General features: G+C 57.8%; 1 pseudogene; it reads left to right on the top strand.

The window, feature by feature from the left end:
• The first annotated feature begins 730 nt into the window (after positions 1-730).
• Positions 731-8,665, top strand: LOC102451599 (protocadherin-9 pseudogene; annotated as a pseudogene).
• Positions 8,666-9,555: the final 890 nt, after the last annotated feature.

Raw genomic sequence — 9,555 nt, 5'->3', positions numbered from 1 at the left:
GGGGGGGCGCCCGGGGACAGGGCTGAGCCCAGTGGGGGGGGGGGAGCAGGGCTGATCCCAGTGGGGGGGGGGGCAGGGCCGAGCCCAGGGGGGGGAGCAGGGCCGAGCCCAGGGGGGGGAGCAGGGCTGATCCCAGTGGGGAGGGGGGCAGGGCCGAGCCCATGGAGGGGAGCAGGGCTGATCCAAGGGGGGGGGGGAGCAGGTCCGAGCCCAGTGGGGGGGGAGCAGGTCCGAGCCCAGTGGGGGGGGAGCAGGGCCGAGCCCAGGGAGGGGAGCAGGGCCGAGCCCAGTGGGGGGGGGGGGGGAGCAGGGCCGAGCCCAGTGGGGGGGGAGCAGGGCCGAGCCCAGTGGGGGGGGGAGCAGGGCCGAGCCCAGGGAGGGGAGCAGGGCCGAGCCCAGTGGGGGGGGGGGGAGCAGGGCCGAGCCCAGTGGGGGGGGAGCAGGGCCGAGCCCAGTGGGGGGGGGAGCAGGGCCGAGCCCAGGGAGGGGAGCAGGGCCGAGCCCAGTGGGGGGGGAGCAGGGCTGATCCCAGTGGGGGGGGGGGGGGGGCGGGGCAGTGCTGCCTAGTGGTTTTCTCGGCGCGGTCTCTGCGGTGGGTCCCGGCCAGACGCTCCGCCTGGGCCCTGGGGCTGCAGCCAGCGCCCGGCTCGACCTGCCCCCCCCCCCCCGGGTGCATCTGTGCTGGGGGGGAACGGGGGGGGGTTAATGCAAGTCCCAGGCAGCCTGCGCCCCAGGGCTGCGCGCTGACCCCCCCCCCCGAGCCGAGGCGTGGCGGGGGGGGGGGCAGTACCCGGGCGCCGCGCTGGGGGGGGGGGGGCAGGAGCGGGCGCAGCCCCCCCTGGCGGTGAGAGCGCCGGGCCCGGAGCTGCCCCACGTGCGCTGGGGCGAGGCGGGAGCGGCCCCTTTGCCCGTGAGCTCCCCCCGGCCTGGCTCTGCGGGGGGCCCTGGGGGGGCCTGACTGCGGGGGGGGGGGTGATTTGGTTGGGGGAGTGCTGGGGGGGCCTGTCTCTGTGGGGGGGCGCTGGGGGGGCCTGACTGCGGGGGGGGGGGTGATTTGGTTGGGGGAGTGCTGGGTGGGCTGGCTTTGGGGGGTGGGGATTTAGTTGGGGGGGCTGGCTCTGAGGGAGGGGGATTTGCTGGGGGAGGTTCTGGGGGGCCTGGCTCTGCTTGGGGAGGGGGATTTGGTGGGGGGAGTGCTGAGGGGCCTGGCTGGGGGGGGGGCTAATTTGATTGGGGAGGAGGCTCCAGGGGGCCTGGCGATTTGGTGGGGGGGGCACTGTGGGTGCCTGGCTCTGGAAGAGGGGGATGGGGGGGGGTCTGGGGGACCTGGCTCTGACGGGGGGGATTTCGTGGGGGGGCACTGTGGGTGCCTGGCTCTGGGAGAGGGGGATGGGGGGGGTCTGGGGGACCTGGCTCTGACGGGGGGGATTTCGTGGGGGGGCACTGTGGGTGCCTGGCTCTGGGAGAGGGGGATGGGGGGTGCTGGGGGACCTGGCTCTGCCGTGGGGGATTTCGTGGGGGGGCACTGTGGGTGCCTGGCTCTGGGAGAGGGGGATGGGGGGGTCTGGGGGACCTGGCTCTGCCGGGGGGGATTTTGTGGGGGGGCACTGTGGGTGCCTGGCTCTGGGAGAGGGGGATGGGGGGGTCTGGGGGACCTGGCTCTGCCGGGGGGAATTTCGTGGGGGGGGCACTGTGGGTGCCTGGCTCTGGGAGAGAGGGATTGGGGGGGTCTGGGGGACCTGGCTCTGCCGGGGGGGATTTTGTGGGGGGGCACTGTGGGTGCCTGGCTCTGGGAGAGGGGGATGGGGGGTGCTGGGGGACCTGGCTCTGCCGGGGGGGATTTCGTGGGGGGGCACTGTGGGTGCCTGGCTCTGGGAGAGGAGGATGGGGGGGTCTGGGGGACCTGGCTCTGCCGGGGGGGATTTTGTGGGGGGGCACTGTGGGTGCCTGGCTCTGGGAGAGGGGGATGGGGGGGTCTGGGGGACCTGGCTCTGCCGGGGGGGTTTCGTGGGGGGGCGCTGTGGGTGCCTGGCTCTGGGAGAGGGGGATGGGGGGGTCTGGGGGACCTGGCTCTGCCGGGGGGGATTTCGTGGGGGGGCACTGTGGGTGCCTGGCTCTGGGAGAGGGGGATGGGGGGTGCTGGGGGACCTGGCTCTGCCGTGGGGGATTTCGTGGGGGGGCGCTGTGGGTGCCTGGCTCTGGGAGAGGGGGATGGGGGGGTCTGGGGGACCTGGCTCTGCCGGGGGGATTTCGTGGGGGGGCGCTGTGGGTGCCTGGCTCTGGGAGAGGGGGATGGGGGGTGCTGGGGGTGCCTGCGGTGCAGAGGATGACTGACGACAGAACTGTGAATTTTTTCCCTGAAGTTGCTAATTTCCCACCCAAAGCAACAAATTCCCAGAGACCCGGCATCTGGCGGCTGCTTTCTCCCGAGCCGGCGGCTGAGCCGTGGCTTCGTGCTGGGCAGACCCTTGCTGCGCCGGGCGGCCGGGCACAGGTGGACGGCCAGTGTGAGTGCCAAGTGCCCTTGCGCCCGGTCGAACTCTCCGTGTCTCGGGACGAGTCGCTGGTTCTGATCCGGTGGCCGGTCGTGGCCGAGGCTCACCCACCGGGCGGTCTGCGTCCCTACCTGCCTGGCTCCGCTGGACGTGGCCCCGGGCACCGCTACCCTGCAGCTGAATGCAGGTAAGCTGTAGTGCTCAGCAGCTGACCCGCTCTACGGAAGCAGGGGGCCTCAACCTTTTTTTATAAAATACCCTTTAAAAAATTATTAGTACCCCCTTAAAAATAAAGTACCCCAGCACCTGCAGTTTTCACACTCACCATTTTTTTCTACCATTGAAGCACATTTCTTTAAACAACTTAATGGGAGCCGGGTGGGCAATGAAAGTCCAAAAATACTCAAGTGCTGTAAAACTTACAACAAAAAATCAGTTTTCTTCAAATTTTTAAATGCCCCGTAGTTCAAACTCCCTGCCCGCGGCTACATGCGGCACAGGCTAGGTAGTTTGAATTAAAGCTCCTAATTCGAACTACCACTACTCCTCGAACTACCTAGTCCGTGCCGCAGTGTAGCCGCGCGCAGGGAGTTTGAACTACGGGGCATTTAAAAATGGCGGCGCCCGGGAACATGCAAATAAAGCCTGGGATATTTAAATCCTGGGCTTCATTTGCAAGTTCAAATGCCTACATTAGCCACCCTAGTTCGAACTAGAGTGGCAGTGTGGACATACCCTTATAGTCCTAGCCTTCATGCCTCCTCTGGCAAGGAGTTCCACAGATTGACTCTGCGCTGTGTGAAGAACTTTTATTAGTTTTAAACCTGCTACCCATTAATTTCATTTGGTGTTCTCTGGCTCTTATATTATGGGAAAAAGAATTAACTTTTCTTTATTCACACTCTCCACACCACTCATGATTTTATAGACCTCTATCCTATCCCCCCTCAGTCTCCTCTTTTCTAAGCTGAAAAGTCCCAGTCGCATTAACCTCTCCTCATATGGGACCTGTTCCAAACCCCTAATCATTTTAGTTGCCCTTTTCTGAACCCTTTCCAAGGCCAAAATATCTTTTTTGAGGTGAGGAGACCACATCTGTACACAGTATTCAAGATGTGGGCGTCCTATAGTTTTATACAGGGGCAGTAAGATATTCTGGGTCTTATTTTCTATCCCTTTTTAAATAATTCCCAGCATCCTATTTGCTTTTTTGACCACCGCTGCACACTGCGTGGATGTTTTCAGAGAACTGTCCACGATGACTCCAAGATCTCTTTCCTGGTTAGTTGTAGCTAAATTAGCCCCCGTCGTATTGTATGTCTAGTTGGGGTTATTTTGTCCAATGTGCATTACTTTACACCACTGCTTGAGAAACACTGGTCTAAAGTATGTAGAGGCCTGGAACCTGGCACCATTTATTTTGCAGTTACTAGAACATTTAGGCAGAATTTTTTTTAACCTGCAAAATTACCAGTCTGCAGTACTTACATGTGGTAGCTGCTAAGAGCATGCTAAAGGGAGATCGGTGTCCTTTGCAAACATGCTGGTTGCTTCTAAGTTGCGTTTTGAATCCCCCAATCTCTCTGATTTAGACTGTTTTAAAAATCAGATGAAGTTTAATATTATTAAACTTAAGGTGAAGTGTCCAACATCTGCAGAGGAGACACCAGGAGGAAAGAAAATCCGGTGAGCAAGAAAAAGTGCAGGGAAGGAACCAAGAAACGGTGTTTGGCAGCTGACACGGCAGTTAGCACAGAATCCTAGAGACATGTGGCCGGGTTCTTCACTTGCACCAAATGGCTGGGTGAAGCAGGGGCATGCACATAACCGATTATTACACCATGTGCTAACAAGTGATTTGCAAAGTCTGTGGGAAGAGTAGCTGCCTTTAATGCTGCAGGTGGTTCGTGGCATTCTCAGCGTGTGCAGCTAACGGGTTATCGCTGCCTTCGTCCGGGGTTGCTTTTGGGAAGACGGAGGCAGAGCTGGAGCGTGTGCACGTGTGCAGTGCAACAGTTAGCAGGAGGTCTGGGGGGTGTGGATTTGGGTGGGTATTTCAGTGAGAGAATAATGCTCGTCTGTGTGATCGTGTTGCCAGTTGCTGTCTCCAAAGGAGAACTGAGATGGAATACTCCCTGCGGTCCCTGCACGCCGCCTCTTCCAAATCGTGCACCGTTCCTCCGTGGAGCCCTTTACACTCTAACATGCAGCGCAAGAGGATGAACACGGTACCATGAACCTGCGGGATTTTTACCTGTTGGCCGCTCTGATCGCCTGTTCAAGGCTGGATTCGGCTGTCGCTTACAACCTTATTTACACAGTTCCAGAGGAGCTGCCCGAAAACGTCTCCATAGGAAACATACTAAAGGATCTGAACATTCCTCACGTCCCTACTGCCACGGGGGCCACGGTCACCTACAAACTGGCTTCTGACACGTGGGGTGCCCCCTTGGTCACAGTGTCCAGCCCCACGGGGGACATCGTCACCACCTCGAAGAGCATCGACAGGGAAGAACTCTGCGCCGGCGCCTCGTCGGCTGGAGAAGACGCGTGTTTCTTTGAACTCAAAGGGTCGATCATCTCCGACGACATACGGCCAATCAGAATAAAGATCATTGTGAAAGATATCAATGACCACGCGCCTGTGTTTCCATCCCACGTCTTCTATATTTTCCCACCCGAAGACACTGTGCTCAACAGCCGCTTTCCAGTCCCGCCGGCGAGGGACCCCGACGCGGGTGTGAACGGTGTGCAGCGCTACCGACTGTTCCATGGGCAGGGCGTCTTCGGGCTGGACGTTGTTGAAAGCCCAGGAGGAGAGATACAGCCCCACCTGACTGTGCTGCAAAACTTGGACCGGGAGCAGCAGGACACCTACGTGATGACCATCCAAGCGGAGGATGGAGGGACGCCCCCGAAATCCAGCACGGCCATGCTGCAGGTCATGCTCGCCGACGTCAATGATAACCAGCCGGTGTTTAGAGAGACTCAGGTGGAGGCTCGCGTCGCAGAGAACGCCCCGGCGGGCACCTCTGTGATCCGGCTCCATGCGACAGATGCAGATGCAGGGTTCAATGCAGAAATCCAATATCTCTTTGATCCCCAAGTGACCCCTGAGACCAAAAGGCTTTTTGCTTTAAACAGCTCCACAGGGCTGATTACGGTCCAGGGGCCCTTAGATCGGGAACAGGCAGCTGTGCACAAGGTGACAGTGCTGGCCAGTGACCGGGGCCCTACTCCTGCTCAGGTGACGGTCACTGTCCGTGTCACTGATGTCAACGACAACGCCCCGGCCATACACCTGCGGTACATTAGAAGTCCCATCAATGGCATAGTCTACTTGTATGAGAACGAACCCGTCCACACAAAGATCGCCATGGTTACCGTTTCGGATAAGGACGCGGGTGTGAATGGCAGAGTGACCTGTTCCATTGACAGGGAGGTCCCCTTCCACTTGAAGGTCGTTCACAACAACCTGTATTTGCTAGAGACCTCTTCCTTGCTGGACTACGAGGGCACCAGCGAATTCAGCTTCCAGATTGTCGCCTCTGATTCCGGCAAGCCCCGCTTGAGCCAGACTTCCCTGGTACGGGTCAGACTGGAGGATGAAAACGACAACCGTCCGGTGTTCAGCCCGCCTGTCATCGAGGTGTCCGTTTCCGAAAACAACCCATCTGGCCTGTCCTTAACGACGATTAGCGCCACCGATGAAGACAGTGGGAAAAATGGCGACGTTGTGTACCAGCTTGGCCCTAACGCCTCCTTGTTCGGGCTGGACCGGAAGACGGGCGTTTTGACCGCCGTCGGCATTTTCAACCGGGAGGAGCAAGAACGGTTCGTTTTCACTGTCACAGCGCGGGACAGAGGCACCCCCCCGCTGCAGGGTCAGGCGTCTGTCGTGGTGACGGTGCTGGATGAAAACGACAACAGTCCCAAGTTCACGCAGAATCCGTTTCAGTTTTTCGTACCGGAGAACTTACCACAGTGGAGCACGGTGGGCGTGGTCACCGTGACCGATGCAGATGCCGGGGAAAACAAAGCAGTGACCCTTTCCCTCCTGAATGAGGAGGAGAACTTTGTGCTGGACCCGTTCTCTGGCGCGATCCAGTCCCACGTCTCTTTTGATCGAGAGCAGCAGGGCGCGTACACGCTGGATGTCAAGGCCGTGGACGGAGGACAGCCTCCTCGCTCTGCGACAGCCAAAGTAACGATCCAGGTGACAGATGTGAACGATAACAGCCCCGTGGTCATCTACCCACCTTCTAATTCTTCTTTTGCGTGGGTGCCGCTGTCAGCCGCCCCCGGCTCCGTCGTAGCCGAAGTATTTGCTGTGGATAGAGACACTGGCAGGAACGCTGAACTTCAGTACGCCATCGCAAGTGGAAATAACAAAGGGTTGTTTCGGATTGATCCACTGACAGGTAATATCACCCTGGCAGAAAAACCAGCTCCTGCTGATGTGGGGCTGCATTGTCTAGCGGTCAACGTAAGTGACTCAGGCGAGCCTAGAGCCTTGCATACGCTTGCGCTGGTGTTTTTGTATGTAAACGACACTGCTGAAAACGCCGTTTATATTTATGACTTGATACGGAGGACTATGAGAACACCCTTGGACCGGGACGTAGGGGACAGTAGCCAACCCCATCAAAACGAGGACTCTCTTACTCTCGTGATTGCTATCGCGGCGTGTGCGATGGTGGTCCTAGTGGTGATCTTTGTCGCGTTTCTCGTTCACTGCCAATATGTATCCAGGTTCAGAGCGGCACGCCGGAGCCAGCAGGGTGCCACGGGGCCGGCTGCCAGTCAGGAGAACAAACAGAGCAAGAGAAAGGAAAGTTCGCTTTGGAACTTCGTTCCCGTCGAGGACGCGACACCTGACACTGCTGCTCGTGAACCTGTCAACATGACAATAACCCTTCCGGCTGAGCTGGGGGAGCAAGGGATAGGAAGGTCTGACGGGGGCACCGCCCCACCCACCACCGTTAAGCCGAGCAGTCCTGACCTTGCTAAGCATTACAGATCCACCTCGCTGCAGTCTGCCTTTCAGCTTCAGCCTGGCACGCCAGCGTCCGTGAGAAAGCACCATGTGGTTCAAGAGCTTCCACCGGACAACACTTTTGTTGGTGATTGTGACACCCTTTTCAACACTATTCAGCTAGTTCCCGTGCCTCCGAGTGCAATTCCCAAGGAGGCTTCAAGAGAAAGGGCCCCTTGCACACCAGACGAGTAATTGAGCACTTGTGCTGGTCTAGAAGTAATGCCTACAAGGGCCAGTCAACCAGCATTCAAGTGCCAGTGTGTCCTTTGTTCAGGTCTACTTTTAGCTTCGTTATAATATGGAGAGAGGGAGAAAACGACCCCTTTCCCATCTGTCTGGAGACTTGTAAAACGCCCCTGATATGTCACAGCTTTAAGAGTCGCTGATTATTAGAAAGATCTACATGTTCACATGCGCACACACGCATGCACACACACCTGTATATGTGTGTAGATAAACAACAGATCAAAACGGAAAATAAAGGGTTAAAAGCCAAATTGTTTTCCCAAAGTGTGTCCCACTGTAAAGGTAACTAAAGAAGAAAAACTGTATTTCATAATACGCCAAATTTTACCCCAAGAGAAAATGTTTTGAGAAAATCTGTTTCAGGATTAATGTGTTACTGTAGGAATATGTCAATTCTTTTTTTTTTTTAATTCCTAGTGAGGCTGATTTGAGGGGTATTTTAAAAATATTTCAAACGAATGTGGAATATTGTTAAGTTACTGTTGTTAAAGGGGTTCTTATTTTTCACTTACAAAGACAGCAGAATGCCCAAGGAACTTCAGCAAGCATATGGTTTGTTGGTAGGATATCACAAGGCCATAAGGAAGTCTTCCTCTATTTGGATTTACAATGATTGTGTTGTTATAGAGAAAAGAACAATTGTTTTGCATATTTTCAAAAATGGCCAGAGTATCCTTTTGAAAGGAATGCACCTGTTCTAAGCAGAGCTGAGTGATGCAGGAAAACATTAGCTCGTTGTAAATATTTTCTCATCTTTGTTATGCATAAGTGATCTGTCGTACCTCCTTTTAAACTGTGAAATATGCCATATGAAGAGAGGCTGAGACACTCATATTTCAGCATTAGTTTGTCTTAGGGCTAATAATTGCTTGCTAATAAAGATTTAAGTGCAGCGCTGTCTAATTTATGTCATTGATGCTTGTCTTTTGCCACTGAGAGCAGGGGACCGGGTTAGTGAGCTCCTGAGGGTCACTCCCCCCCCTCCAGACACTGCTGCAGTGCCCAGGGAAACCGAGGCACCCCCCCCCCCCTCCAGAGTCTCCCCAGAACAGCACAGGGCAGCAAGAATCACATGCAGCACAGCAAAGTGAACCGAGTGACCACGAAACAGAGCGGACGTGGTGGCTGCAGGAGTGAATTCAGTCCCCGCTCCATCACAAAGTCCATGTGGTGGGTGTGGGCCAAGAGGGTCGGAGTGCAGGGGTGGCTCGGGGCCGGGGCAGAGGATTGGGGTGCAGGGCAAGGTGGGCACCCTCTCCTGGAGGTGTGGGCCTGGGGGTGAGGACTCAGGGCCGGGGCAGAGGATCGGGACGCTGGTGGGGGCAGAGCCTATGGGATGGGTTGAGGGATTTGGGGTAACAGAGGGTGCTCCGGGGGTACTGCAAGGAGAGAGGATCCCCCCTCCCCCGTGTTCTCTCCTAGCTCCTGCGCTGGGAGGGGCACCTCTCCCTGGCGTGGTAGCTCCAGGGATGGGCCGCTTCAGGGGGGAGGCCGGGGCAGGACGTGCTGCGGCAGAAGGACTGGGGACCGGACAGGCTGTGTGGAGTCAGGGCTGGGGCCGGGCTGAGACAGGCTGCAGCAGGACCAGGGCAGGGTCAGCCAACCCGTCCCAGGGCAGGGGAGGGGTCCGGCACAGTGACCCGCGTGGGCAGGGCTGGGGGGGGGCGTGAGCACCGAACTCGGCTCATCCCCGCGTCCCCGTGGGAGAGGAGACGCCGGAGGGGGACGCGGTGTGGGGGGTGCAAACAGCACACGGGGCAGCCAGGGGTCTGGGAG

Source organism: Pelodiscus sinensis, unplaced genomic scaffold (genome assembly GCF_049634645.1).
Source record: "Pelodiscus sinensis isolate JC-2024 unplaced genomic scaffold, ASM4963464v1 ctg195, whole genome shotgun sequence".
NCBI classification, from domain to species: domain Eukaryota; kingdom Metazoa; phylum Chordata; order Testudines; family Trionychidae; genus Pelodiscus; species Pelodiscus sinensis.
Note: the sequence above shows the minus strand (reverse complement) of the source record. Positions and strands in the feature narration are given on the sequence as shown.